Source organism: Chelmon rostratus, chromosome 21, assembly GCF_017976325.1.
Source record: "Chelmon rostratus isolate fCheRos1 chromosome 21, fCheRos1.pri, whole genome shotgun sequence".
Classification (NCBI taxonomy): domain Eukaryota; kingdom Metazoa; phylum Chordata; class Actinopteri; order Chaetodontiformes; family Chaetodontidae; genus Chelmon; species Chelmon rostratus.
Window position 1 is genome coordinate 15,385,368 of NC_055678.1, and position 14,519 is coordinate 15,399,886.

Sequence of the window (14,519 nt, forward strand, 5' to 3'; positions counted from 1 at the left end):
AAACAAAAAACACTCCTGAAGGAGGAAAACTCTATGGGCTATGAATACAGGACCTATCGAAGCTAGATAAGGAAAACTATAAACTCAAAATATTCTCCTAAAATGCGCAGGAACTAGAAGCTAAATACTAAAACAGAAACAACAGAAAATCACTCTACAATGAGGAAATCAATTCGGCTAAGGACTAAGCTAAGAAAACAAATCAGAAACTATAATATCAAAATTACAAACAAAAACACTCACGAGGAGGATACAAGAGCTTACGGAACAAAGACTGTGGCTGTGGCAAGGACAAACGAGGAAGACAGGCTCGGGTGAATCGCCGACGGACAAAGACACACTGGCACAAGACAAGGGAGACGCAGACTATTTAACACGAGGAGGGTAATCAGGAACAGGTGGAGACAATAGGTGATCAGGGCGGACACACGGGACACATGAGGAAGGGCAAGTGCTCTGAAACGAGAGGAGAGTTAGACCTTCAAAATAAAACAGGAAATGACAAGACAAAAAAACCCATGACGAGACAGACCTCACCGCGATGTGACAACAGCAGCCCAACAGGGTCACTCAGAGGCACATTAAAAGCATTTCCAAGTGCAGTGACAGTACCAAGAAACAGTATCATCGTGTCTGAAGCTGTGATGTTCCAGGAGAGTTCATCACTGTGCAAAGCAGCTGAGGGAAAAGTGAACATGGCTGATTAAGCCACCAAAGACATTATAAGACAAGAATGAGGGCTTCCTGTTGCCTTCTACTGACCCCTCTTTGCCCCACTGTCTTGCGATGAAGACTACACAGACCCAGATTTGATGTGTATCAATTAGTTTGAGATCATTTTGAGAAAAGAAACATTTATTGGGTAAGCTCAGCATCAAAAAGTGAAACCGAATCCTCCAGATACTACATGGTCTGCAAAGGCCTCATAATTTCACTCCTGTTTTCATTTAATATTTGTCTGTAATGTAATACTTTAATTTGATGCACCCCCTGGCATCTTCCAATCTCTTGTATCTGTCTTTGTTCTGTGTTTATGTTCACAATAAAGTTTAAAAAGTAAAAAGTAAAAAAGGATTCATTCAAATACCCTCCTTTTCAGGTACAAGTCCTTAATAATTAGGGTCAAATGTTGACCTGCATGTTAGATGAATGTGTATTTGGGTTCATGAAAGTATTTGTAATCCAGTGTGTCCAGTTTGTAGTACAGTGTCACTGCAGACCCTCACATCCTGGACACACCCTGCTCCAGCCTCTCCCCTGTGATTGGTGCTACAGATCACTGAACGCCAAAACAACCGCTTTCTCCCCACCAGCCGTCACCCTGATGAACAGTTAGCAGTCACACAGTGTCACTAACCCTCTGACAGCAAAACATCCAGTGACTGGCCATTTCCATCCATGAATGAGCAGTTGAACATGTACATGTATCACTCGCTGTCACTGCCAACAGTACATTTCATTGTGTATATTGTTTATTTCCTCACCATTCTTTGTATATATTGCTCATTTTTATGTTTTTGTGCGATTAAACTTATAGTACAAAAACTTTGGATTCCTGGATTTCAGGAGGTCCAGGAAGACGGATCACGCCCCCCTCCTCATGGAAGGAGAAGTGGTGGAGCGTGTGGACAACATCATGTTCCTGGGCCTCCACATCACATCTGATCTTTCCTGGTCCATGAACAACTTCTGCCTGGTGAAGAAGGCACAACAAAGGCTCTTCTTCCTCAGGAAACTGAGTCCTCAGGACTCTCCTCAGGACTCTCCTCTCGGTTGCTCGTCAACTTCTACACGGCCACAATTGAAAGCATCCTCTGCCTTAGTGTGACAGTGTGGTATGGCAGCTGGACGGCACAGGAGAGGAAACAACTGGCACGGGTGGTTAAAACTGCACAGGGCATCGTGGGCCGCCCCCTTCCTGACCTAGACTCTATATATGAAGGCCGGGTCAGGAAGAGGGCAAGATCCATCGCCACGGACCCCAGCCATCCGGGCCACAGACTGTTTGTACCGCTTCCATCAGGAAAGCGGTACAGGAACATCGACACCACCACTAACAGACTGAGGGACAGCTTCTTCCCCAGAGCTGTCAGAGCTATCACCCCCAGCAGCCCCTCACTGGAGTGAGAGACTGTGAGAACTGTGAACTTTTACACCTGCACCTCCACCTCCACCTGCACCTTCTGTGTACTTAACATTTAAGTACACACACAAACTTAACTTAATTATAAACGTTTTAGTATATTGGCACATTTCATTTCATTGGTATACTTTATATTGTTGGTACATTTCACTGGTAGATTTTATTTTGTCGGCACATTTCACTGGTATATTTTATTTTGTTGGTACATTTCACTGGTATATTTTATTCTGTTTATATATTTTATTCTGTTTGTATATTTTATTCTGTTGGTACATTTCACTGGTATATTTTATTGTTTATTGTTTAGTATATTTTTATTGCCTTAGTATATTTTCATTCTGGTATATTTTTAATTGCATTTACGAATATTTTCATTGCATGTTTGTTTATTTTATTGTAGTTATCTTAATTTTATTCTTTCTAATCTTTCTTATCTTTCTTATTATCTTGTTTCTAACATGGGGGTTGCAATGCAAATTTCATTGACATGCCATGCTCAATGACAATAAAGAATCTTGAATCTTGAATTGTTCAGTCTTTTGTTTGTTTGTTTTTTCAAAAGTGCATTTTTTAAAAAGCAGAGTCCAATTCTATATATGGGCACACATCCAGCCAGTTCTGTGCTTTGATCTTCGACGTCATAGAAGCCGGCATGACTACACTGGTCGCGGATTCACCAGTTGGAGTGAGAGATAGTTGAGTTGCGTTTTGTTTTGAGAATAGTTGAGTTGCGTTTTGTTTTGAGAATATTAGTTTGCAGATTTGTTTCAGCACTTGTGTTTAGTGATTTTACCGTCGATCCTGTTATACAACATCGACCACGATGGCAAGAAGAACGATCAGAGGCAGGAAGGTACGCACTTCAAACCAGAGACACCTGACACATTTTATTCACTGCTGCACTCACACACAAGATTTCTGTTGTTTACAGCAAACAACTCATGTATTAGATAAACAGTATTTGAAGTCATGCACACTTGTTTCATGGTTAAAGTAGCTTTCTGTTCACACCTGTGCGCAGGTGTACAGCTGTTCCATCAGCACTGCGGCACCTACGACGCGCTACGTTGTGGCTCATTTTCAAGGAGATGAAACCGCTGATTTCTATGGTGGCAGATTTACAGAAAATAGTCAAGTAGAACTGAGCTCACGATCAGATGTTAGACTGACTTCATGAATGGTTTGATCGTGTTGACGATATTACGGCGCAGCCAGCCAAACATGCGGCTCACAATGGATGGATGGATGGATGGATGGATAGATAGATAGATAGATAGATAGATAGATCTTCAAATGTTAAAGAAAATGTTTATGAATTTCAACCAGATTGTACAAAATATTCTTTTTCCTTGTATGTAAATGTGACCTGCTGTATTTCCACTCAGTGTCCTGAACGCACCACTAATGCATTTCTTTGCTCATTCTGCACAGGGCTTCAACAGAGCCATGGAGGACTCAAGGAGACAGGTGGAGGAGGAACCCCGAGTAATGGAGGAGAACATGAGGACCCCATCAATGGCGAAGGTCCCGCAGCAGTGGGCGCCTAATAAAGAGAGACAGACCTTGGTGGAGAAGCTCTCCATCACCGAAGGCGAGAACAGGAAGTTGAAGGCCGACCTCCAGGAAGCCAACAAAGAGATCGGCTCTCTACAAGACAGTCTGGTTGCTCTGCTGGACAGATTTGATTCAGCCATCAATTCCTGGACCCACGAGCGCAAAACAGCAGAGGAGGACTTAAAAAAGAGAGAGCTGCACATCGCCTCTCTGGAACAGAGCCTCCGCGTTCAGAAAGAGGAATCGGAGAGGCTGAAAGCCTCTTTGGATGAACTCAAAGCCTCCAGAGGATCGAGCGGCGAGGAAGAGAGGTGGCAGGCAGAGGTCAGCCAGCTGAAAAAGCTCCTGGAGGAGAAAGACAAGCAGGTCAGCAGGGAAATTAAAAAAAGACGAGCTCGCACAAACGCTCACATCGACACCTTGGCCCTGCTGAACCAAACAGTGTCAGCTCTAAAACAGAGCCAAGCCACCTGTGTGGCTGTCGAGGGAAAGCTGCAAGAGGAGCTGGAAAAGAGAGAACAAAGCCACCAGAGAGAGCTCTCAGAGAGGGAGGAGAGCTTCAGGAAGAAGCTCTCAGAGGTCGAAGAGAGCTGCAGGAAGAAGATCTCAGAGACAGAAGAGAGCTGCAGGAAGAAGATTTCAGACAGAGAGGAGAGCTTCAGGAAGTCATGTGACCGTGGGTCGGAGCCAAACCCAGAACTGGCTATGGAGAGGAGTGGAGCCGGGTCAACACGGAGCATCCCCGACATGGCGGATTCTCCCAGCACACCACCTATGATAAACACACTGGGAAGAAGACCCACTCGACATGCGGTGACTTCCCAAAAGAACAAAATCTGGTCAATGAAAGTGACAGATCTCATAGTGGTGGCTGGTGATTCCAATCTATCCCGAATTCCACCTTATAAATATCCTCATGTTCAGGTGGATTGCTTCCCAGGGGCTCTAATTCATCATTTAGAAACAATAATAATGAAAGTGGGAATTCATCCGTCTGTACAGAAAGTCATATTATCTGTGGGATTAAACAACTGCTTAAGAAACAATCATATTGACACAATAAAGAAACAGTTCCAACAGCTGTTAGCCACAGCACGTTGGGCTTTTCCAAATGCACAGATTTTTGTGCCTCTCATACAAGTGTCAAACACATTACCACAGGTAACACGTACACTGGTGACACAGACAAATGCTTTCCTGCTAACTCATTGTAACACATTAAGCAAAATAGAAGATGTGCATTTCCATGTACAACGTCAGGACCCGGTGCACTGGACTCCTGTGACGGCTCAGACAGTATTCAGGTCGTGGATGTCACAATTAAACTAGAAATGGGGGGACCTGAAGTCTCAACCCCCACATCCAACGTCCTGAACTTGTCTCAGACATTTACTTTTACTTTTGATTTGTCTAAATAGACAAAAACCTTTTCCCTTCCCCGCAAATTCACCCCCTAACCTTACCCCCAACATTTAATTTCTCCTTAAAAAAATAAAAATTTATCAATAAATAAATAAAATTACAATTTCATGAATTGATGAACTTTATTGATCCCATGCAGGGATCATGTCACACCAAAAAACTAAAAAACTGAGCTACTATATACTTTATAAACATCTATATGACGCTGAAGGATGAAAAACACTCCAATTACAATTTAAGAAGGTGGAATTACAAGAAATGTGTGAGCGAGGGAATGAAATCAGGTGGTGGTGAAAGCCTGACATACAGTTATTGCACTTGTAGCAGAAAAACCAAAATGTGCAAAGTGTGTGTCTTCTAATAATAGACAGGAAGCAAAAGGTTCCACATGTGACTGATTTATTTTCCAGTAGCTGTTGAGTGACAGCCTGACTGACCTAATCAACATAAGTCAGGTTCATGATCACAGTCTTCAAACTGAAACACACACACACACACACACACACACACACACACACACACACAAACAATGGACTTTTAAAAGGTTTCAAATGATTTTAAAGTTCAAGTTCAGGTAGAGCTTCATCAGGTAGTAACACTTATTTTATACATGCAGTTGTTGGATTCATCACATGGCCAGTATGTGCTTTTGATGATGATAAGTGCTGTTATTATTGAATAAAACACAGAGCAGAAGAGCTCAAATTCAACATCTTTATTGTTATGTAAGACAAACTCAAATTCAATATGGCGATTCAAACCAAACACAGCGGTTTACCTGGCAGGTGTGGGCTGTGGGAGGGAACCGGAGCACCCGGAGTAAACCCACGCAGACATGGAGAGAACACCAGTGTGAACCCCTGAGCCACCATGCTGCCCTCAGAGTGAAGGTAAATCAACCTCCAAACATCTGGAACACGTCCAACAGATGTGCGTTTCTGAATCTGTGCTCACTGAAATATATGCAGGTTCACAGTTTTTCATTTTGTCCACCTCCATTTACATAGTGGAGGTAGCAGGGGCGCCAGTATTTCATTGTTATTTTACAATGCACCTACTGACATTTATTTTAACAGTATAGGACTGTATTTTGAATTACAGTATATTACCATAGGAAAACAGTGGGTAGTGTGGTCATTTTACAGCACATCTAATGTTATTTATTTTAACAGTATACTACTGTATTCTGGCCCGTACTGGTCCGTGGATCAAATAATTAATTATTTCCGTTTTATTTATTATCTGAGTTCACCAATCTTTTATTAGAAAAATGACCGGATTTCATTTATCTTTCATAATAAAATAATATTAGATAAATGAAATGGTAACCTTTCTGTATTAATAACCTGAGTAAAGTAATAAGTTTAAGTGTAAAGAAATAAAGATCAAAAGTAAAGCAATTTATGTTATCAAGTTATGTGGATCTCAGCTTATTTAAGCTTCCGAACATGGACAAGTTACGTGTCAATGCAAGGCTTCATGTTCAGATTTATTTTATTGTGTGTTTAACAGTTTATGTTATGTATGTATGTAAGTGTTGTAGAGAGAGCTCCAGAACAGTTAGGTCAGATGGTCAAGAAAGTTATTTACCAATTACTTCATGTTGGGACACACTTAATTGCCAAAAGAGGTCTGAAAATAGCTCATTTAAATATATTCAGCATTAGAAATAAAATAACAGAGATCACAGAAATATTAATGACCGATCAGTTACATATTTTAGCAATATCAGAAACACATTAAACTCAACTTTTGAAGATTCAGTACTGAACATACAAGGATATAATATAGTTAGAAAAGATAGAAATGCTTATGGAGGAGGAGTCGCTCTTTTTATTCAGGATCACCTGCCAATGAGAATTAGGAATGATTTAATGCCGTTGGAAGTAGAAGCGTTATGGCTGCAAATACATTTATCTCGTTTAAAGCCTTTGTTAATAGGATGCTGCTATCGACCACCGAGTGCAAACAATTCATATCTTGATATGGTGCGTGAAATGCTAGAAAATGCATGTAATTTAGGCTTTGAAACTTACTTTATGGGGGACTTGAACATAGATTGGCAGGGAACGTGCCCAATGACAAATAAGCTTCAATGTATGGCAAGTGCATGTGGACTCATACAGGTAGTAGATAAACCAACTAGAATAAAGATAAGAAGTGATGGCACGCAAACATCAACCTGCATTGATCACATTTTTACCAATGCAGCTGAACTGTGTTCAAAGGTTATATCAGTACCCGCTGGCTGTAGTGATCATAATTTAGTGGCACTTGCTAGAAGAACTAAAATGCCAAAGCCAGGTCCGAAGGTAATTATGAATAGATCAGCACCTAAATGCTCAGAGTTAAATACATCCCTACAGCAGGAATTGCAATCTGTGGTGGAATGGATAAGAAAAAATATGTTGGTTCTTAATGTATTGAAAACAAGCAGTATTATATTTGGCACATCACATCCCTTACAACAACAGCCTGAATTGAATCTTATTATAAATAATGTATCTGTAAAACAGGTACAAGAAACAAAAATACTTGGTGTTGTGTTCGATAATAAATTGTTGTGGACTAAACAGATTGATAAGATGGTATCCAAGATGGGAAGTGCTGTTTCTGTTGTGAAAAGGTGTGCAGGTTTCATGTCAATAAGGTTAACTAAACTAGTGTTACAATCTTTAGTTTTATCAGTTCTGGACTACTGTCCAGTAGTCTGGTCAAATACATCACAAGAAAATATTAAAAAGTTGCAAATTGTACAAAATAGAGCAGCAAGAATAGCTTTGCATTGTGGTTACAGAACAAACAGTATAGACACTGTTTGGGCTGGTTATTGGTTAAGAAAAGATTATTGTATTCACTGTTGGTTTTCTTTAGACATATTTTAATGACAAAAAAAACATCAGTCTTGTATAAAAATGTGTATTTTAGTACAGACAGACACAGATATGCAACCAGACACGCTACCAGAGGAAATTTTACACGACCTAAATCAAAAACAAACACAATTAAATGAATGGTTATGTACAGAGCTATGCAAGAATGGAACAAACTACCAGAAAACATTGCACAAGAAAATAGTAAAATTTTAAGAAGTTAGTCAGAAAACACCTGTGCACAATAGAGATTTACTATAGGACAATTGGAAGTACAAGCATAACTTAAAAATTGCATCTTCTTGCAACAGAAATAGTTCTGGGGAGATGTAAACGGAAAGTAGGGTAACTGTTATTTATTTAATTCTAATAGTCAAATCTGGTTGATTCTGAGTTTGAGTTACTATGGAGCTGGATCTAACATCAAGCCACTAAAGAAATTTGAGTTCTATTTGTGTGACCAATATACATGCAGACCTGTCTGACCGGGGGAGCTGTCTTGTATTGTCCGTGTATTGTTGTGTTGTGTGTTTTTCTTTGTGTTTATGTTGTATTTGAATGTGGATTATATTGTATATGATGCAAATTGCATTGATACATTGTAAAGATGTTGTATGGACCCCAGGAAGAATAGTTTTGGCATTGCCACAGCTAATGGGGATCCAAATCAATCAAATCAAATCAAACCGGATTCTCTCGGTTACATCTCGGTCACTTGAGCGCTCAAATTTAACCCACAAGCTAAACACACGTGTTTGGAAAGTTTCTTTGCGAAGGGGAAAAGGCCCAGTGAAGAGACAGAAGAAGAGCGACGACTTCCAAGAAAAAGTAAGCTTTTAACAGACAATATCAGGAGTCCTGCTTGAAATCTGGATTTGTCGACAGGTGATTCCCACACACCGAGCCCGCTCTGCATCATATGGAGCGACCGGCTCTCTAATGAGGCGATGAAGCCTCAAAACTGCTTCACCTGGAGACCAAGCAGCCTGGATTAAAAGACAATGTTGTTGGCGCAATGTTACGAGGAAACTGCTAATAAAGTTGCATACGAGTACACAGCAGATTTACGTTCATTATTATATTTACAATATAAACAATCTACGTACACCCCCTCCCCTCCCTGGCCGCGGAAAAATTGTCAAGCGTTGACCGGTCCGCGGTGATAAAATGATTAAATGTTTGAGTCAATCATGAACTCTGACCTTGAATAAAAATCAGATCAGACCTTTAAGTAGCAAGTTTTAGAGCCCCAGGTATAAAACACAAGAGAATATATATTCCACAACATTGCTGTACTTTAATACAAACCCCCAGCAGACTTTGTAATACTAATAACATTTAGAACATTTGTTTTACAAAAAGAAAAGGTGTTCCATTACCTATTTGGAAGAAACTGTACATAATAACAAAATCCTTAATGACAGGCTTTACTAATGAACATGACTTTAGACACTGCATTAAAATAGCAACAAGAACAGTGTAACATTGAATTAAAAAATAGCATGAAGAGCTATTTAAATGTTAAGTACACACAAGGTGCAGGTGGAGGTGCAGGTGTAAAAGTGTGGTGTGCTCTGGTTCACAGTGCTCACAGTCTCTCACTCCAGTGAGGGGCTGCTGGGGGTGATAGCTCTGACAGCTCTGGGGAAGAAGCTGTCCCTCTGTCTGTTAGTGGTGGTGCGGATGTTCCTGTACCGCTTTCCCGATGGAAGCGGTACAAACAGTCTGTGGCTCGGATGGCTGGGGTCCGTGGCGATGGGTCTTGCCCTCATATATAGAGTCTAGGTCAGGAAGGGGGCGGCCCATGATGCCCTGTGCAGTTTTAACCACCCGTGCCAGTTGTTTCCTCTCCTGTGCCGTGCAGCTGCCATAGCACACTGTCACACAAAGGCAGAGGATGCTTTCAATTGTGGCCGTGTAGAAGTTGACGAGCAACCGAGAGGAGAGTCCTGAGGACTCAGTTTCCTGAGGAAGAAGAGCCTTTGTTGTGCCTTCTTCACCAGGCGGGAGGTGTTCATGGACCAGGAAAGATCAGATGTGATGTGGAGGCCCAGGAACATGATGTTGTCCGCACGCCTGAGGCCTGTTGGTGAGAAAGTCTCTGATCCAGTGGCACAGTGCTGCAGGCAGACCCACCGTGTAGCTTCAGCGCCAGCTTGTCTTGGATGACGATGTTAAATCTGAGCTAAAGTCTACAAATAGCTTCCTGACGTAGATGTTGGCTGTGTGCAGGGTGATGGAGACAGCATCCTCTGTGGACCGATTCCCTCTGTAGGCAAACTGAAGGCTGTCTAGGTCCGCGGGGATGAAGCCTCTGATGTACCGGAGAATAATCCGCTCAAAGCACTTCATGATTACTGGGGTCAGAGCAACAGGCCGGTAGTCATTCAAGCAGGTGATGGATGTCTTCTTCGGTACCGGAATGATGGTGGATGACTTGAGGCACTCAGGAACCATAGACAGCTACAGGGACATGTTGAAAATGTCCAGGAACACTCCTGCTAGCTGGTCAGCGCATGTCCTCAAAGTCTTGCCTGACACCTTATCCGGTGTCGAAATATAAATTTTAAATGCCAACTCACATTAGAGAAAACATGGGGTCCCCTTCTGCAACATTTGGAATCATCCTAATCACATTTGTATTCATTGCTATATTTCTTTTGTTGCCTGCTGTTACTCTCTGTACAAAGATGTTTAAGATGTTTAAGGATTATCATGAAAGGCTTAAGGTACACTTTTTGGCACATTGTTTGTTTTGTTTTTTTTTTGTTTGTTTTATGGTTGGGGGGGTGGGGGGTGGATGGGATTGGATATATGACTGTTTTCTTTTTTGTTATCATAAATTCATTAATAAAAATAATATTTAAAAAAACAGTGATTCACTTTTCAGAGCAGTTTGTGAAGTTAAGATTTGAAATGTTGAAACTGAGAATTTTTATTGAATCTATCTGAAGTAAAGATGGGGAGGGGTTCACCACTCTGTGACAGACTGCGCTGACAAATAGTGCAACAATTTAAGAAACCAAACCTTTATGGCGAGTACAAGGTGCATGAGGCCCAATAATAAAATGTAGTGGACTCAAGCGCCACCTGCTGGTTGATTGCAGTCAGTGGTTTATCATGTTCCTGGAAGATTATGACTGGTTTAGTCGCATTTTGTGGCTGGAGATGTTCAAAGTTGTGCTAATTTCAACTCCTTTATACACTGTTTGGTAGTTTAATCTACAGCAATGCATCATATTCTATAAGATCAACATGAGTGTTGACTCTAAAAAGTCTTCTTTTCATGAGCTCTGAAAAACAGTCCTGTTTCCAGCTTTGTGACAATGTTGTTTCCAGCAAATCCAAGAAGGTTTTTGAACAGTTTATTTGGCTGGAGAAAAACAAGAAGTTTCTCAAGCCATAAAGGAACAACAGCTGGACAGGGAGGGTCTGAAAAACTAGTGTGAAAAGTAACCAGTAACTAAAGCTGTCAGATGTAGTGGAGTAGAAGCAGGCAAACTGTATTTGCCTCTGAGATGCAGTAAAGTTGAAGGTACACAGTTCTATTAGGAAATCCTTCGATTAAGTAGAACTAACTCTACTCTGGACTGTAGAAGTACCAGAGTAAGTGTCCTGTGTTACATTCCTCCACTGCTGTAGACACATGACTGACTAGCACCAATGATCATCACACTTTTTTTTCTTTAAGTAAGAAATGATGGAAATCAACATATAAATACAGTGTTATGTACATCATGTACGAGGTTTAATTTGAAAACCTGATTCAGATATGGTCATAAATACAAATAACACATTGGCATCATACTATTGATACAATGCTTCATAATAATCAGTCTTTGGGGATTAAATTCATTTCTTTGAGGGCAAATCTCCTTTGCACTGAAAAGTTTGAAGGAAAGAAAGTCTAGTGTGAACCTTTGTGAACATCTGATTCCATTTTTCATGTGTGTCACTCTGTGCAACATGGAATAAAATGCTGTTCAGCAGCAGGAACACCACAGATTGTGGAGGATGCATTTGTGACATTACTCTGAATGAACAGCTGTCAGGCCGGGACTCAGATCAGGACTCAGACGCAGAGATTTAAATACACAGATCTTTATTGAACTCAACCCAAGATCCACTTCGATGAGTGACAAACAAATAGCCTATAAAATTATACTAGGCACAATGCTATAACTATGAATATCAAGAAAGAGAAAATAACAAAGAAACAAAAAACACTCCGAAAGGAGGAAACCTCTATGGGCTATGAATACAGGAACTACCGAAGCTAGATAAGGAAAACTATAAACTCAAAATACTCTGCTAAAATGCGCAGGAACTAGAAGCTAAATACTAAAACAGAAACAACAGAAAATCACTCTACAACGAGGAAATCAATTCGGCTAAGGACTAAGCTAAGAAAATAAATCAGAAACTATAATATCAAAATGACAAACAAAAAAACTCACGAGGAGGATACAAGAGCTTACGGAACAAAGACTGTGGCTGTAGCAAGGACAAACGAGGAAGACAGGCTCGGGTGAATCGCCGACGGACAAAGACACACTGGCACAACACAAGGGAGACGCAGACTATTTAACACGAGGAGGGTAATCAGGAACAGGTGGAGACAATAGGTGATCAGGGCGGACACACGGGACACATGAGGAAGGGCAAGTGCTCTGAAACGAGAGGAGAGTTAGACCTTCAAAATAAAACAGGAAATGACAAGACAAAAAAACCCTTGACTCGACAGACCTCACCGCGATGTGACAACAGCAGCCCAACAGGGTCACTCAGAGGCACATTAAAAGCATTTCCAAGTGCAATGTCAGTACCCAGAAACAGTATCATCGTGTCTGAAGCTGTGATGTTCCAGGAGAGTTCATCACTGTGCAAAGCAGCTGAGGGAAAAGTGAACATGGCTGATTAAGCCACCAAAGACATTATAAGACAAGAATGAGGGCTTCCTGTTGCCTTCTACTGGCCCCTCTTTGCCCCACTGTCTTGTGATGAAGACTACACAGACCCAGATTTGATGTGTATCAATTAGTTTGAGATCATTTTGAGAAAAGAAACATTTATTGGGTAAGCTCAACATCAAAAAGTGAAACTGAATCCTCCAGATACTACATGGTCTGCAAAGGCCTCATAATTTCACTCCTGTTTTCATTTAATATTTGTCTGTAATGTAATACTTTAATTTGATGCACCCCCTGGCATCTTCCAGTCTCTTGTTTCTGTCTTTGTTCTGTGTTTATGTTCACAATAAAGTTTAAAAAGTAAAAAGTAAAAAAGGATTCATTCAAATACCCTCCTTTTCAGGTACAAGTCCTTAATAATTAGGGTCAAATGTTGACCTGCATGTTAGATGAATGTGTATTTGGGTTCATGAAAGTATTTGTAATCCAGTGTGTCCAGTTTGTAGTACAGTGTCACTGCAGACCCTCACATCCTGGACACACCCTGCTCCAGCCTCTCCCCTGTGATTGGTGCTACAGATCACTGAAGGCCAAAACAACCGCTTTCTCCCCACCAGCCGTCACCCTGATGAACAGTTAGCAGTCACACAGTGTCACTAACCCTCTGACAGCAAAACATCCAGTGACTGGCCATTTCCATCCATGAATGAGCAGTTGAACATGTACATGTATCACTCGCTGTCACTGCCAACAGTACATTTCATTGTGTATATTGTTTATTTCCTCACCATTCTTTGTACATATTGCTCATTTTTATGTTTTTGTGCGATTAAACTTATAGTACAAAAACTTTGGATTCCTGGATTTCAGGAGGTCCAGGAAGACGGATCACGCCCCCCTCCTCATGGAAGGAGAAGTGGTGGAGCGTGTGGACAACATCATGTTCCTGGGCCTCCACATCACATCTGATCTTTCCTGGTCCATGAAACTGAGTCCTCAGGACTCTCCTCTCGGTTGCTCGTCAACTTCTACACGGCCACAATTGAAAGCATCCTCTGCCTTAGTGTGACAGTGTGGTCTGGCAGCTGCACGGCACAGGAGAGGAAAGAACTGGCACGGGTGGTTAAAACTGCACAGGGCATCGTAGGCCGCCCCCTTCCTGACCTAGACTCTATATATGAAGGCCGGGTCAGGAAGAGGGCAAGATCCATCGCCACGGACCCCAGCCATCCGGGCCACAGACTGTTTGTACCGCTTCCATCGGGAAAGCGGTACAGGAACATCGACACCACCACTAACAGACTGAGGGACAGCTTCGTCCCCAGAGCTGTCAGAGCTATCACCCCCAGCAGCCCCTCACTGCAGTGAGAGACTGTGAGAACTGTGAACTTTTACACCTGCACCTCCACCTCCACCTGCACCTTCTGTGTACTTAACATTTAAGTACACACACAAACTTAACTTAATTATAAACGTTTTAGTATATTGGCACATTTCATTTCATTGGTATACTTTATATTGTTGGTACATTTCACTGGTAGATTTTATTTTGTCGGCACATTTCACTGTTATATTTTATTTTGTTGGTACATTTCACTGGTATATTTTATTCTGTTG